Below are 16235 nucleotides of genomic sequence, written 5' to 3' on the forward strand. Positions count from 1 at the left end.
TCTACTACCTTTGTTCAGGTCACATCGGTGTGAATGCAGGGCTCCCTGGGGATCCCTGAGGTGTGCTGTGAGCCTGGGTCTGGGCTGGAATTACAGTGTGGCCCATTCCTCAATGCTCATTTTTGTTCAGAAAGGTCCAGGGGGCAGAATAATTATGGACTAAATAGCTCCTCTCCCAAGGGAAAAGAAATGAGTCATTGGGCAACTAGATGTTGGCAGAGACCTGTCGGGGAAGCAGATTATTTCCCTCTGTTCTGTTTCTGGTTTGGTTTGGGTTTTTTTCTCTTTCTCCCTTGTTTTTCATTTTCTACTTTTAGGATTGCCGAAAGTTAAGTTATCCCCAGTAAACACACAAAGCAAGATCCTCAGAGCTCTTTAATCGAAATGACAAGATTGTAATTATTTAGTGTGATCCTGTTAGTAATTGGTGAATGAAGTAGGTCTCATTTAAAAAAATACATTTTGTAGGAATCAGCCTTTTGTTTCTAGATATTTATGCTAACTTTATATTTCATAGTCTTATCTACATGTTCAACAAAAAAACTGGTAATTGTATGTTGAAAAAGGTACACATTTACTAGAGGCCTACCATGTTTGTATGCACATGCACATAGGATACCTCATCAATTTCTCATCACCCATTAGAAAGAAATTACTAACTTCATTTTATAGATGAGGATACTGAGGCTCAGAGAGGTTATGCAATTTGCCCAGGATTCCAGTAGCTGATAAGGTGTGGAGCCTGAACTTTAAACCAGATCTGGTCTGTTTCACTCCAGAGCCATTCCAAAGTGTGTCCACCATGTTGTGCATCTTCTGTGAGGTATGTCAATTAAGATGTCATTAACTCATACACAAAAATGAGTAAGATGAGATTTCTGCTTTCAAAAATCTCAGTATGTTAAAGGAGAGTTGATAATTATAATACAGGGCAAGTCCAATTTATAATAGGCCAATAAGGGTTTATGTAGTCAACTTCCTGAGGCAAAAGGAAAAGCAGAAAAGGTTCACCCAAGAAGAGGTATGAGGTATTGGAAAGAAGTCTTAGCTTTGCCAGGCAAAGTAGTGGGGTTGGAAGGAGGTGTAGATAACATTCTTAGGTGACAAGAGTGTTTGTAAAGCTCTGAAAAGGAAGAATTGGCTGTTCATAGTGATAGGGAAGTTGAGTGTGTATTAGTTTCCTAGGGCTGCTGTAACACAGTACTACAAACTGGGTAGCTTGAAACAATAGAAGTTTATTGCATAACAGTTCTGGAGGCTTGAAGTCCAAAATCAGGGTGTCAGTGGGATTCTGAGGGCCGTGAGGGAAGGATGTGTTCCATGCCACTCTCCTGGATTCTGGTGATGGTTGATGGTTCTTGGCCTTCCTTGGTTTGTAGATGCATCACTCCTATCTCTGCCTCTGTCTTCACCTGGCATTTGCCCTGTGTCTCTGTGTCTTCACGTGGCTATCTTCTTCTCAAGACACTAGTCATATTGGATTAAGGGCCCAGCCTACTCCAGTTATGACCCCATCTTAACTAATTACATGTGCACTGACCCTATTTCCAAATAAGGTCACATTGTGAGGTAGTGGGACCTTTTTTGAGGGGACACAATTCAACCCATAGCAGAGTACCCGTTGAAAGCTGAGAGCTGCTTATCACAGGCCACTTGTGCCACAACAGAACATGGCTTCATGCTGTAAGCAACAGAAAGCCAACTGGAGTTATAATATGGGAAGGGACATAATCAGTTGTATTTGGGAAGTAACTCTGGCAACAGTGTAGGGAGAGGTGAAAGTGGAGGCCAACGGGTGGCAGGCAGGCCCCTTAGAAGGCATTCCAGTGCTCAGTCAAAATATTATGCAGAATTTGACTTCAGAAAAGGTCCAGTTTCCAGGATAAAAACCACATGTGTAATAACTAGCTTTAGTTATTTATAATATGCAAAATTTGTGAACAATGTAAATGTCCAACAATAGAACAGTTTGGTAAATTATAATCAGCTATTATAAATTGCTCTCTCAAAGCATGTGATAATACAAAGCTTGTATTTAAAAATTGTTTTAAGTATACAAGTAAAACATGATTTTGAATATTAAATATAAATGAAAACTGAAAGAAATGATGTCATAATATTAATGGTGGTTTGCTTTATGTGGTGGGATTGTGGGAAGATTTTTTTCAATTTTAAGTATAATTTATGTGCAATAAAATCCAACAACTTTAAGTAAACAATTCAACAAGGTAGGTCAAATGTATATAGTCACGTAAGCATCACCATAATGATGATATATAACAGAATATTTTTATCCTCTCGAAACTTTCCTCATGCCTCTGCAGTCAGTCCCTTGGCAACCTGAAACCTGCTTTCTACCACTGTAGTTTCACCTGTTCTAGAATTTCATGCAAATTAAGTTATTCAGTATGCAGCATTTTGTGTCTGGCTACTTTTCACTTCAGTTAATGCTGCTGAGATTCATTTATGCTGTTGCATGTGTCAGTAGCTGGTTTCTTTTTAGTACAGAGTAGTATTCCAGTGCCTGAATATGTCATATTTTGTTCGTCTACTTACCCAGTTAATGAATATTTGTGTTTGATGTGGTTTTTAACTATTACAAATAAAACTGGAAACTATTAGCTCTTCTAGTTTTTTTTTTTTTTTCTTTACATTTTCGTAAAAGCCTTTGTATCTGTTCATCTAGGATGAATAATTAAAAATGGCATTGCTGGATCATGTGATAAGTGAATGCCTAACTTTGTAAGAAATTGTTTCCCAAAGTGGCCATATCATTTTGTAGTCAATATCAGCATGATTTGAGAATTCCAGGTGTTCTGCATTCTCACAAGCACTTGGAATTGTCACTCTTTATAATTTTAGTCATTTTAGTGGGTATATAGTATTATCCCATTGCAGTTTTAATTTGCATTTCCCTAATGAGTAGCGATGTTGAACATCTTTTCATTAGCTTATTTGCAATCTGTGTATCTTACTTGGTGAAGTGTTCAGTCAGATCATTTGCCCATTTGTTATTGGATTGTTTGTCCTCTTTTTAAGTTAAAATAATACTTTTATATATTCTGGATAGAAATGCTTTATCATACATGTTGCAAATATTTTTCCCTATTTGAGGCTTGCATTTTTATTTTTTAATGGTGCCTTTTGAATACCAAGTTTTTTCTTTTTATATACTTTAATTTAAATTTTTTTCTGTCCATGTTTTTTATGTTTTATTTATGAAATCTTTGCCAAACTCAAAGTTTCTAAGATTTTCATCTATATTGTCTTCTAAAAAACTTATAGTTTTAGCTCATGCATTTAGGTTTATGACTTATTTCAAGTTGGTTTTGTATATGGCATAATGTAAGGGACAGATTTATTTATTTCCATGTAGACATCCAGTTTTCCTAGTACCATTTGTCAAAAATATCATTCTTTTCCTTTTTGAATTTTCTTGGTACTTTCTGGTTGAAATCAATGGGCCATATATGTACGGGTCTGTTTTTCATAATTTTTATTATGTTTGATGTGTATGTATACACATGGCAATAATACACCATCTTGATTATTATGGCGTAATAATAAGTCTTGAAATCGTATTTGTCTTTTCAAAAATTGTTTTGCTGTTTTAGGTTCTTTGCATTTCCAAATAAATTGTTGAATCAGCACTTAAATTTCTTCAAAAACAGTGTTGATATTTTGATTGGGATTAAATTGAATCAATGTCAGTTTGGAAAGATTGTCATTTAGCTTTTTGTTTATTTACATATTCTGTAATTTCTCTAAGTAATGTCTCATTATTTTCAATGTACAAGGCTTCCAGATATTTTGTTAAATTTATGCCTATATATTGGATTTTTTGAGTTTTTTACAAATAGTATTTTTCTGTAATTTCAATTGTCAGTTATTCATTGCTACTACGTAGAAATACAATTGACTTTTGTATATTGACCATATGTCTTGTGATGTACTAAACTAAGTTGTTAGTGCTACTAGCTTTTTTTTAGATTCCTTAATATTTTCAACATAGATGATTATGAAATTTATAAAATAATTAAGTTTTCTTTCTAATCTATATGAGTTTTATTTCTTTTTCTTGCCTCATACTGGTTAGGACCTCCAGAATAATGTTGGATACAAGTTACGTGCTAGACATCCTTGCCTTATTCCCAGTCTTAGGGGAAAGTGTTTAGTCTTTCACCATTGAGTATGATAGAAACTACAGGCTTTCATGTATGTCTGTTATCAAGTTGAAGAACATTCCTTCTATTATTAGAAATTGAGGGTTTTTAAAATCATGAATGGGTATAGAATTTTGCCAAAAGCTTTTCCTATGTTAACTAAGACAATCCTGTTTCTTTCTTTCTTCTGGTATACATGTGCAGAATATGCAGGTGTTACATAGGTATACATGTGCCATGGTGGTTTGCTGCAGCCATCAACCTGTCATCTACATTAGGTATTTCTGCTAATGCTATGCCTCCCCTATCCCCCTACCCCCGCGACAGGCCACAATGTGTGATGTTCCCCTCCCTGTGTCTTTGTGTTCTCATTGTTCAACTCCCACTTATGAGTGAGAACATGCAGTGTTTGGTTTTCTCTTCCTGTGTTAGTTTGTTGAGAATGATGGTTTCCAGCTTCATTCATGTCCCTACAAAGGACATGAACTCATTCTTTTTTATGGCTGTATAGTATTCCATGGTGTATATGTGCCACATTTTCTTTACCAGTCTATCATTGATGGGCATTTGGGTTGGTTCCAAGTCTTTGCTATTGTGAATAGTGCTGCAATAAACATACGTGTGCATGTGTCTTTATAGTAGAATGATTTATAATCCTTTGAGTATATACTTAGTAATGGGATTGCTGGGTCAAATGGTATTTCTGGTTCTAGATCCTTGAGGAGTCACCACATTGTTTTACACAATGGTTGAACTAATTTACACTCCCACCCAAAAGTGTAAATTAGTGTAAAAACATTCCTATTTCTCCACATCCTCTCCAGCATCTGTTGTTTCCTGACTTTTTAATGATTGCCATTCTAACTGGTGTGAGATGGTATTTCACTGTGGTTTTGATTTGCATTTCTCTAATGACCAGTGATGATGAGCTTTTTTTCATTTGTTTGTTGGCTATGTAAATGTCTTCTTTTGAGAAGTGTCTGTTCATATCATTTGACCACTTTTTTATGGGATTGTTTTTTCCTGTAAAGTTGTTTAAGTTCCCTGTAGATTCTAGATTCTAGATACTAGTTCTTTGTCAGATGGATAGATTGCAAAAATTTTCTCCCATTCTGTAGGTTGTCTGTGCCTGTTCACTCTGATGATAGTTTCTTTTGCTGTGCAGAAGCTCTTTAGTTTAGTTAGATCCCATTTGTCAATTTTGGCTTTTGTTGCCATTGCTTTTGGTGTTTTAATCATGAAGTCTTTGCCCATGCCTATGTCCTGAATGGTATTGCCTAGGTTTTCTTCTTTAATTTTTATGGTTTTAGGTTTTACATTTAATTTTTTAACCAATTTTGAGTTAATTTTTGATTAAGGTGTAATGAAGGGGTCTAGTTTCAATTTTCTGCATATGGCTAGCCAGTTTTCCCAACACCGTTTATTAAATAGGGAATCCTTTCCCCATTGCTGTTTTTGTCAGGTTTATCAAAGATTAGATGGTTGAAGATGTGTGGTATTATTTCTGAGGGCTCTGTTCTGTTCCAATGGTCTATATCTCTGTTTTGGTACCAGTACCATGCTGTTTTAGTTACTGTAGCCTTGTAGTATTGTTTGAAGTCAGGTAGCATGATGCCTCCAGCTTTGTTCTTTTTGCTTAGGATTGTCTTCGCTATACAGGTTTTTTTTTTTTTTGGTTCCATATGAAATTTAAAGTAGTGTTTTCTAATTCTGTGAAAGAAGTCAGTGGTAGCTTGATGTGGATAGCATTGAATCTATAAATTACTTGGGGCACTATGGCCATTTTCACGATACTGATTCTTCCTATCCATAAGCATGGAATGTTTTTCCATTTGTGTCCTCTCTCATTTCCTTGAGCAGTGGTTTGTAGTTCTCCTTGAAGAGGCCCTTCACATCCCTTGTAAGTTGTATTTCTAGGTATTTTATTCTCTTTGTAGTAATTGTGAATGGGAATTCTTTCATGATTTGGCTGTCTGTTTGTCTGTTCTTGGTGTATAAGAATGCTTGTGATTTTTGCACATTGATTTTGTATCCTGAGACTTTGCTGAAGTTGCTTATCAGCTTAAGGAGATTTTGGGCTGAGATGATGGGGTTTTCTAAATATACAATCATGTCATCTGCAAATCGAGACAATTTGACTTCCTCTCTTCCTATTTGAATACCCTTTATTTATTTCTTTTGCCCTGACCAGAACTTTCAATACTCTGTTGAATAGGAGTGGTGAGAGAGGGCATTCTTATTTTGTTCTGGTTTGCAAAAGGAATGCTTCCAGCTTTTGCCCATTCAGTATGATACTGGCTGTGGGTTTGTCATAAATAGCTCTTATTATTTTGAGATACATTCCATCAATACCGAATTTATTGAGAGTTTTTAGCATGAAGAGCTGTTGAATTTTGTCAAAGGCCTTTTCTGCATCTATTGAGATAATCATGTGGTTTTTGTCTTTGGTTCTGTTTATATGCTGGATTACATTTATTAATTTGCGTGTGTTGAACCAGCCTTGCATCCCAGGGATGCAGCCCACTTGATCATGATGGATAAGCTTTTTGATGTGCTGCTGGATTTGGTTTGCCAGTATTTTATTGAGGATTTTTGCATCAATTTTAATCAGGGATATTGGTCTAAAATTATCTTTTTTTGTTGTGTCTCTGCCAGACTTTGGTATCAGGATTATGTTGGCCTCATAAAATGAGTTAGGGAGGATTCCCTCTTTTTCTATTGATTGGAATAGTTTCAGACAGAGTGGTACCAGCTCCTCCTTGTACCTCTGGTAGAATTCGACTGTGAATCCGTCTGGTCCTGGACTTTTTTTGGTTGGTAGGCTATTAATTATTGCCTCAATTTCAGAGCCTGTTATTGGTCTATTCAGGGATTCAACTTCTTCCTGGTTTGGTCTTGGGAGAGTGTATGTGTCCAGGAATTTATCCATTTTTTCTAGGTTTTCTAGTTTATTTGTGTAAAGGTGTTTATAGTATTCTCTGATGGTAGTTTGTATTTCTGTGGGGTCGGTAGTGATATCCCCTTTATCATTTTTTATTGCGTCTATTTGATTCTTCTCTCTTTTCTTCTTTATTAGTCTTCCTAGTGGTCTATCAATTTTGTTGATCTTTTCAAAAAGCCAGCTCCTGGATTCATTGATTTTTTGAAGGGTTTTTGTGTCTCTATCTCCTTCAGTTCTGCTCTGATCTTAGTTATGTCTTGCCTTCTGCTAGCTTTTGAATGTGTTTGCTCTTGCTTCTCTAGTTCTTTTAATTGTGATGTTAGAGTGTCAATTTTAGATCTTTCCTGCTTTCTCTTGTGGGCAGTTAGTGCTATAAATTTCCCTCTACACACTGCTTTAAATGTGTCCCAGACATTCTGGTATGTTGTATCTTTGTTCTCATTGGTTTCAAAGAACATCTTTATTTCCGCCTTCATTTCGTTATGTACCCAGTAGTCCTTCAGGAGCAGATTGTTCAGTTTCCATGTAGTTGAGCAGTTTTGATTGAGTTTCTTAGTCCTGAGTTCTAGTTTGATTGCATTGTGGTCTGAGAGATAGTTTGTTATAATTTCTGTTCTTTTACATTTGCTGAGGAGTGCTTTACTTCCAACTATGTGGTCAATTTTGGAATAAGTGCGATGTGGTGCTGAGAAGAATGTATATTCAATCAGTAGCATTTTTATATGCCAGCAGTGAACAATCTGAAAAAGAAATCAAGAAAGTAATCCCATTTATAATAGCTACAAATACAATCAAATAACTAGGAATTAACCAAAGAAACAAAAGATCTCCACAATGAAAACTATAAAACACTGACAAAAGAAATTGAAGAAGCTTTCTCTAGAGGTGACTTGCTGGGAGAGTGTCCCTGGCTTTGAGTCCCTGTTGCGGCCCTATAGTCAGTGGCCTCCTCCCAGAGCAGAGCAAGGTCAGGCGGCCCCTGCTTGAGTCCTGTGTCGCCATGGCCACTGTTCCTGAGTTGCTGCAGCAGCAGGAGGAGGACCGCAGTAAGCCGAGATCTGTATCTGTGGACGTCAATGTTGATCCCTCGCTTCAGATTGACATACCTGATGCGCTCAGTGAGATAAGGTCATATTTACAGTGCCTACAAAAACCACACTGCCCACATTTCAGAATCCAGAGTTTTCTGTTACAAGGCAACAAGAAGACTTTGTGTGACTACACAATACTCTTTTTGAAAGAACAGTCTATGCTGGGCTTATTGTGAGTGTTTCAGAAAATCAAATAAGCTAGTTCTTTCTGCCTTATTATTCATTTAGTTTAAAGAGATTTATGTCTACTTTGTGTAATGGATTGTGAAAATTTTCATTTCGTCTACCTACTAGAGTATTTGCTAACTGTTGGTTAAGTGGAAAATATGTGAAGGAACAATATTGCAGCTTTGAGGTAATGCATACAGGCTTACATTATTTATGTTGTAAAGTGGTGTAAACAGTATAATGACTTTAGTCTTATCTGCCTTTAGGTTTGGTTTTTCTCTGGTATGTTCTTTCCAATGTCAGTAGAATTGATTTCTAGGAAACAGCAGTATTGGTAATAGTATGTGATAAGATTTCTCAAAAGTGCTGAAGGAGGCCATGCCTGTAATCCTAGAACTTTGGGAGGCCAAAGTGGGTGGATTAGCTGAGTTCAAGATTTCAAGACCTGCCTGGGCAACATGATGAGACCTTGTCTCTACTAAAAATATAAAAAATTAGCCGGGCATGGTAGCACATACCTGTAGTCCCAGCTACTGGGGAGGCTGAGGCAGGAGAATCCCTTGAACCTGGGAGGTGGAAGTTGCAGTGAGCCGAGGTTGCACCACTTCACTCCAGCCTGGGTGACGGAGTGAGACTCTGTCTCCCAAAAACAGAAAAGTGGCCAAGGAGGCAGTTTTCAGCCCTTGATCCTTAATTCTTAGCTGCAGGAACAGAGACTTAGCTGATTTTAAAGGAGATTTCCATCCTTTTTGTCCTGCCACACAGACTGAAGAATCTGTCCAAATGACAATTTCTTAATAATTAAACAAAATTAGTACTGAAGCTTATATTTAGATATGTTCTGTTCATTCAAAATTAGAGTCCTTGATTATGCTTTGGGATTAGGAAAAAAATCCTTTGAAATACTAGAGACTTCATAATCTTGATGGCTAATCATTGGTGTTTAGCATTCGTTACACTAGTTTTAGGCCAACATTGAAGCAGTATAGACACTGTTGTGCTCTGAACGATTGTCTGTAATGGATAAACTGGGCAAATGATTGCCATCAAAGTGAATACAGAAAGACACCTCCTTTTAAATGGCCAGAAGAAATAGGGAAGGTTAAGAAAAAACAGGAGTTGACTTTTAAGTAGCCCTATATGAGTGGAGTGGTTGTCTCCTGTGGACCAGCAAGAGTAGAATGAGGCACCAACTAGAAAACATTGCTACTGGGACAAGAGGCTCATGAGTTCCTGCCTCTGCTGCAGATTCTGCCTGCTCCTATGAAGCGTGACTTCGATGGTCCTTGAGAGAAAATGCAGAAACTGGGAGAAGGTGAAGGGTCTATGACCAAAGAAGAATTTGCCAAGATGAAATAAAAACTGCAAGCTGAGTATCTTGCTGTTTTTAAGAAGACTGTGTCCTCCCATGAAGCCTTTCTTTAGTGGCTTTCTTCTCACCCTGTTCTCAGTAAAGTTCACAACTTTCATGTTTTCCTGGAATATGATCAGAATCTAAGTGTTAGGTGGAAAAATACTACAGAGATGTTTGGTGGCTTCTTCAAAAGCGTGGTGAAGGTGCTGATGCAGTCCTTTTTACTAGAGTTAAGGAGGTAGATGACTTCTTTGAGCAAGAGAATAACTTCCTTATTAACTGTTACAATAGGATCAAAGATTCTTGTGTGAAATCTGACAAAATGACCAGATCTCATAAAAATGTTGCCGATGTCTATATCCACACTGCAGCCTGCTTACATAGCCTGGCTTTAGAAGAGCCTGCAGTCATCAAAAAGTATCTATTGAAGGTTGCTGAGCTGTTTGAAAAACTTAGGAAAGTAGAGGGTCGAATCTCATAAGATAAAGATTTAAAGCTAACAGAGTTCCCCCGATTCTACATGCTCAACATCGAGGCTGCTAAGGATCTCTCATACAGATGCACCAAAATCCTCATTGACTATGAGAACTCAAACAAAGCTCTGGATAAGGCCCAGTTTAAAGAGCAAAGACATCAAGTTGGCTGAGGCACACCAGCAGGAGTGCTGCCAGAAATTTGAATAGCTTTCTAAATCTGCAAAAGAAGAACTGATAAATTTCAAACGGAAGAAAGTGGCAGCATTTAGAAAGAACCTAATTGAAATGTCTGAAATGGAAATAAAACATGCAAGGAACAGTGTCTCCCTTTTGCAGAGCTGTATTGACTTGTTCAAGAATAACTGATATGCCTTCATTCTGAAGAAAACAAATGAATGTGAAAGAGAGCCAAGCATCACTTGCACTTAAATCATTACCACGGAAGATTTATTATCTTCAACTTTAGTTTAAAATTATGTGAATAAACATTTTGATTTCTGCAAATCTTAACATTTAACCATGTTGGTTTAAAAATATTATTGCTTGCTAATTGGACATAACTAATTTTTCCTTGTGCATTTAATACCTCTAGGCAGAATCCGAATACTGAGTTCTCTTGTAGTACATCTTTAGTTACTAAGAAAGGGTGTAGGAGACATATGCCTTCTGGAAACAAGTAGAAGCAATCACCTGGCCCATGTCCCTACAAACCCATGAATGTCAGGGAAGTGCCAGTTACAGCAGGTGATTTAGCTACTTGAGGCAAGTAACAGACCTTTCATTCCTCACTGAAAGTGCGGTTTGTGTTTTTGTTTTGTCCACTGTTACTCCCCTGGTAGTCATCTGATGTTTGTACTATAATAGCAGCAAGAAAGTCTCATTTATCTTTATATACTCTTTGCATCTCCTTTTTTTTTTTTTTTTTTAGTTGAGATATAAATATTTGAGGGGAGAAAAGTATCTATGGGTATATATGGAAACAGATAATGTGGTCTACTTTATAAGATGGCCAGATCTACATTAGGAAAGGTATAAGCTCCCTCCCTAGTGGCCATGGGAAGGGGCAGTGTATGTCTTTGAGCATTTGTTTTTTATAAAGTATATAATAAAATAATAGTGCTACTAAAAAGAAAAAACAAAGAAATTGGAGAGGACACAAAAAATGGAAGAATAGTCCATGTTCATAGATTGGAAGAATCAATATTGTTAAGATGCCCACACTACCCAAAGCAATCTACAGATTCAATGCAATCCCTATAAAAATACCAATTACGTGCTTCACAGAAATAGAAAAAATAATCCTAAAATTTTTGTGGAATCACGAAAGACTCAGAATAGCCAAAGTTATCCTGAGCAAAAACAACAAAACTGGAAGAATCACATTACCTGACCTCAAATTACACTGTAGAGCTATAGTAACCAAAAAAGCCAAGTACTAGCATAAAAAACAGACACATAGACCAATGGGATAGAATAGAGAGCCCCAAAACAAATCCACACACTTACAGTGAACTCATTTTTGACAAAGGTGCCAAGAATATACATTGGGGAAAAGACTCTTCAATAAATGGTTCTGGAAAAGCTGGATATCCATATGCAGAATAATGAAACTAGACCCTTATCTTTCCCCATATACACAAAAAAATCAGATCAAAATGGATTAAAGAGTTGAATATAAGACCTCGAACTATGAAACTACTAAAAGAAAGCAGTGGGGAACTCTCCAAGACATGAAACTGAGAAGACATTTCTTGAGTAATACCCTACAAGAACAGTCAACCAAAGCATTAAAAATGGACAAATGGGATCACATCATATTAAAAAGCTTCTGCACAGCAAGGGAAACAATCAAAGTGAAGAGACAACCCACAGAATGGGAGAAAATATTTGTAAACTATCAATCTGACAAGGGATTAATAACCAGAATATGTAAGCAGCTCAAACTACTTTGTAGGAAAAAGACCTAATAATACTATTTTAAAATAGGCAAAAAATTGAATAAACATTTCTCAAAAGAAGGCCTACAAATGGCAAACAGGCATATGAAGAGGTGCTCAATATCATTGCTCATCATAGGAATGCAACTCAAAACTACAATGAAATATCATCTCTCCCCAGTTAAAATGGCTTTTATCCAAAAGTCTGGCAACAACAAATCTGGGAAGGATGTGGAGAAGAGGGAATATTTCTACACTGTTGGTGGGGATATAAATTAGTACAACCACTGTGAAGAAAAGTTTCGAGTCTCCTCACAAACAAAAATAGTGCTACTGTATGATCCAGCAATCTCATTGTCAGGTATATATTCAAAAGAAAGGAAATCAGTATATTGAAGAGATATCTGCACTCCTATGCTTGCTCTAGCACTGTTCACAATAGCCAAGATTTGGAGGCAACCTTAGTGTCCATCAGCAGATGTATGAATAAAGAAAATGTGGCCCTTATACACAATGAAGTACTAGTCAGCCATAAAAAGAAAAAAAGAATGAGATCCTGTCATTTACAACAACATGGATGGAACTGAAAGTCATGTTAAGTGACATAAGCCAAGCACAGAAAGACAAACTTCCCATGTTGTTCTCACTTATTTGTGAGATCCAAAAGTGAAAACAGTTGTACTCATGAAGGTAGAGAATAGAAAGATGGTTACCACAGGCTGGGAAGGATAGTGTGGGGGGGGGGTGGAGGGGTGAAGGGGAGGGGGGATGGTTAATGAGTACACAAAGAAATAGAATGAATAAGACCTAATACTTGATAGCACAACATGGAGACTATAGTCAATAATAATTTAACTGTACTTTTTAAAGCAACTAAAATAATATAATTGGATTGTTTGTAACACAAAGGATAAATGCTTGAGGGATTAGATACCCAATTTTCCATGATGTGATTATAATGCATTGTGTGCCTGTAGCAGAATATCTCCTGTACCTTATAAATATATATACCTACTATGTACCCACAAAAATGTTTTTTAAAATTGAATTTAAAAAGGTACAGCATTTTAACCCTTCCTTGGAACCTAAGATATGCATCTGAAAGGGGAGTTTTTACTGTGTAAATCTGTCTAAATGCCTTAGTAACATGATGAATGGTACAGTGTTTTTTCCTCCCTATTTGCAGAATATTAATCCTTGCTTTGTTTCCCAGAAAAACCCTGTATTAGTTAGGATGAGTAAAGTTAGCTGCTATAATACACAAACATCACAACCTGGTGTTTGATAGAGCCCAGTCAGATGTTCCTGGTTGGCAGATGGTTTTCCTTATGATCATTCATATGGGTGGATGAGTTCCTTCCATCTTGTGGCTGCATGCCCTTCTGGATCTTCAGCATTCTCTCTATTCATTCAGCTAAAGTATAAAGGGAGCAGAGGGAAGATATACCTACTTCTTAAATCTTTGTCCAAAAATGACATATATCACTTCTTACTTTCCATCAGCCTAAACTTGGTTTGTGGACACATCTGAGATAAAGACTGCAAAAATATAATCGAACTATGATGAGGAGGCTAAGAAATCATTTTGGTAAATATATAGCAGCCTGCCACAAATTTATTTGAAATTGATAATAATTGTTCTATTTCAGAAAATACCGTAAAACCCTAGAAGAAAACCTAGGCAATACCATTCAGGACATAGGCATGGGCAAAGACTTCATGACTAAAACACCAAAAGCAATGGCAACAAAAGTCAAAATTTATAAGTGGGATCTAATTAAAGAGCTTCTGCATAGCAAAAGAAACTACCATCAGAGTGAACAGGCAGCCTACAGAATGGGAGAAAATTTTTGCAATCTACCCAACTGACAAAAGGCTAATATCATATCCGGAATCTACAAAGAACTTAAACAAATTTAGAAGAAGAAGAAAAAAAAACCCATCAAAAAGTGGGCAAAGGATACAAAAAGACACTCTCAAAATAAGACATTTATGCAGCCAACAGACACATGAAAAAATGCTCATCAATCACTGGCCAGCAGACGAATGCAAATCAAAACCACAATGAGATACCATCTCACAACAATTAGAATGGCGATCATTAAAAAGTCAGGAAACAACAGATGCTGGAGAGAACGTGGAGAAAAAGGAAAGCTTTTACACTGTTCAACCGTTGTGGAAGACAGTGTGGTGATTCCTCAAGGATCTAGAACTAGAAATACCATGTGAGCCAGCAATCCCATTACTGGGTATATACCCAAAAGATTATAAATCATGCTACTATAAAGACACATGTACACGTATGTTTATTGTGGCACCATTCACAATAGCAAAGACTTGGAACCAACCCAAATGTTCATCAATGATAGACTGGATTAAGAAAATGTGGCACATATACACCATGGAATACTATGCAGCCATAAAAAAGGATGAATTCATGTCCTTTACAGGGACATGGATGAAGCTGGAAACCATCATTCTCAGCAAACTATCACAAGGACAGAAAACCAAACACTGCATGTTCTCACTCATAGGTGGGAATTGAACAATGAGAACACTTGGACACAGGGCGGGGAATATCACACCCCAAGGCCTGTCGTGGGGTGAGGGGCAGGGGGAGGGATAGCATTAGGAGAAATACCTAATGTAAATGACGAGTTAATGAGTACAGCAAACCAACATGGCACATGTATACCTATGTAACAAACCTGCACGTTGTGCACATGTACCCTAGAACTTAAAGTATAATTTTAAAAAAAGAAGAAAATAATAGGGTGTGGACTGAAGAACATTCAGTCCTGTCCCTTTTGTGTCCGTGATGGGCTTCATGAGACACCGTTCTCAACGGTCTGTGATTCTGAGCCAAGAGTGTCCCAGTATCTGAACACTAACCTACCTGAACACTACCCCTGATCCTACCTTTACTTAGAGAGTAGAATCCTCGGATTTTCCTATTATGTCCACTAACGTTGTAAGAAAATTGCTATTTCGGACTGGCATTAACACCTCAGGTGAACTTTATTTGTGAGTAGGTTTTTATTTTTATTTTTATTTGTGAGTAGGTAGGTACATGGTGAAGGTGAAGGTAGAAAATGGAGCGGAAAAAACATGTGAAACTCTGTCTTGTAAATACAATTAATCGAGTGTCGGATGTTGTGGCTTGAGAGTGTCCTTCTCTAAGATCTGTGAGGGAAATGGTAGACAGGTTGTTTCAGCTTCATGCCTTCAATGCAATGTCTCAGTGGCCAGGTGACTTCGTCTCCGTTAAGGTAAAGTGCCTGTGTTCGTTAAGATAAGGTTAGGTCACTGTAGCCCAAAGGCCTAACATCATTCAGTGGCATTAAAAAACACAGAAATTAATTTCTATCGTATATAAAAGTATGACGTGAGCATTCCAGGCTGGCAGACAACTCCACTATACATGATCACTCAGGGACTCATGTTCCTACAAAAGAGCTGTTTTCCCATACCCCCAGACCTTGTCATCACTTTCACAATCTCACTGGGTCACCTCGGTTCTACCCATCCACAAGGGGAAAGTGGATATGGAAAATGCATCCCGCGATGTTTTAAGAAGTCAACAGGCTAGTACGACACATCATATCACCTGTGCTCATATGTCACTGCTGAGAACTATCCTTTGGTCACATCTAATGCAAGGGTATCTGGGAAATACAATAAATATAGGCAACCATATTCTCAGCAACAATCATTTTATTGTGGAGGAAAGAAAGAAAGAATCTTAGAGGACAGTCGGTAGTCTCTGCCACAGGGTCCACACAACCAAATAATGGGAGTGATAGTTAGAACAGAATCACGCTTTTATTGCAAGACAAAGGAGAAGCATAGGAAGTTTCAAACTTTGATATTATTATGAAGTTATTTAATAGGCCCTGGTATGTAAGGCATTCAGAAAATATAGCTGCATATTCTTCAAATTCATATCTTAATTTCTTATAAGCATATGAAAATATTTAGAAAATTTAGTATAGTTTTCCACATTTGCTTTCATTCTCAGGACAGCATTTCCTTTATGCATTTACTGAGCCTCTCTGTGTGCCAGTTGCTGTGCTAGACTCTGAAGGTATAAAGACAACTAAGATAC

The 16235-nt window shown here is 37.1% G+C and overlaps 1 protein-coding gene and 1 pseudogene across 3 annotated transcripts in view; both read left to right on the forward strand.

Annotated features, from left to right (window-relative positions):
- Positions 1 to 16235, forward strand: part of ANO4 (anoctamin 4) — a 325664-nt gene that overhangs the window by 253772 nt on the left and 55657 nt on the right. The window lies entirely within an intron of this gene.
- LOC104657416 lies at positions 8081 to 10559 on the forward strand (annotated as a pseudogene).

The sequence above is a fragment of the Rhinopithecus roxellana genome, chromosome 10 (genome assembly GCF_007565055.1).
Source record: "Rhinopithecus roxellana isolate Shanxi Qingling chromosome 10, ASM756505v1, whole genome shotgun sequence".
In the NCBI taxonomy this organism is placed as follows: Eukaryota; Metazoa; Chordata; class Mammalia; order Primates; family Cercopithecidae; genus Rhinopithecus; species Rhinopithecus roxellana.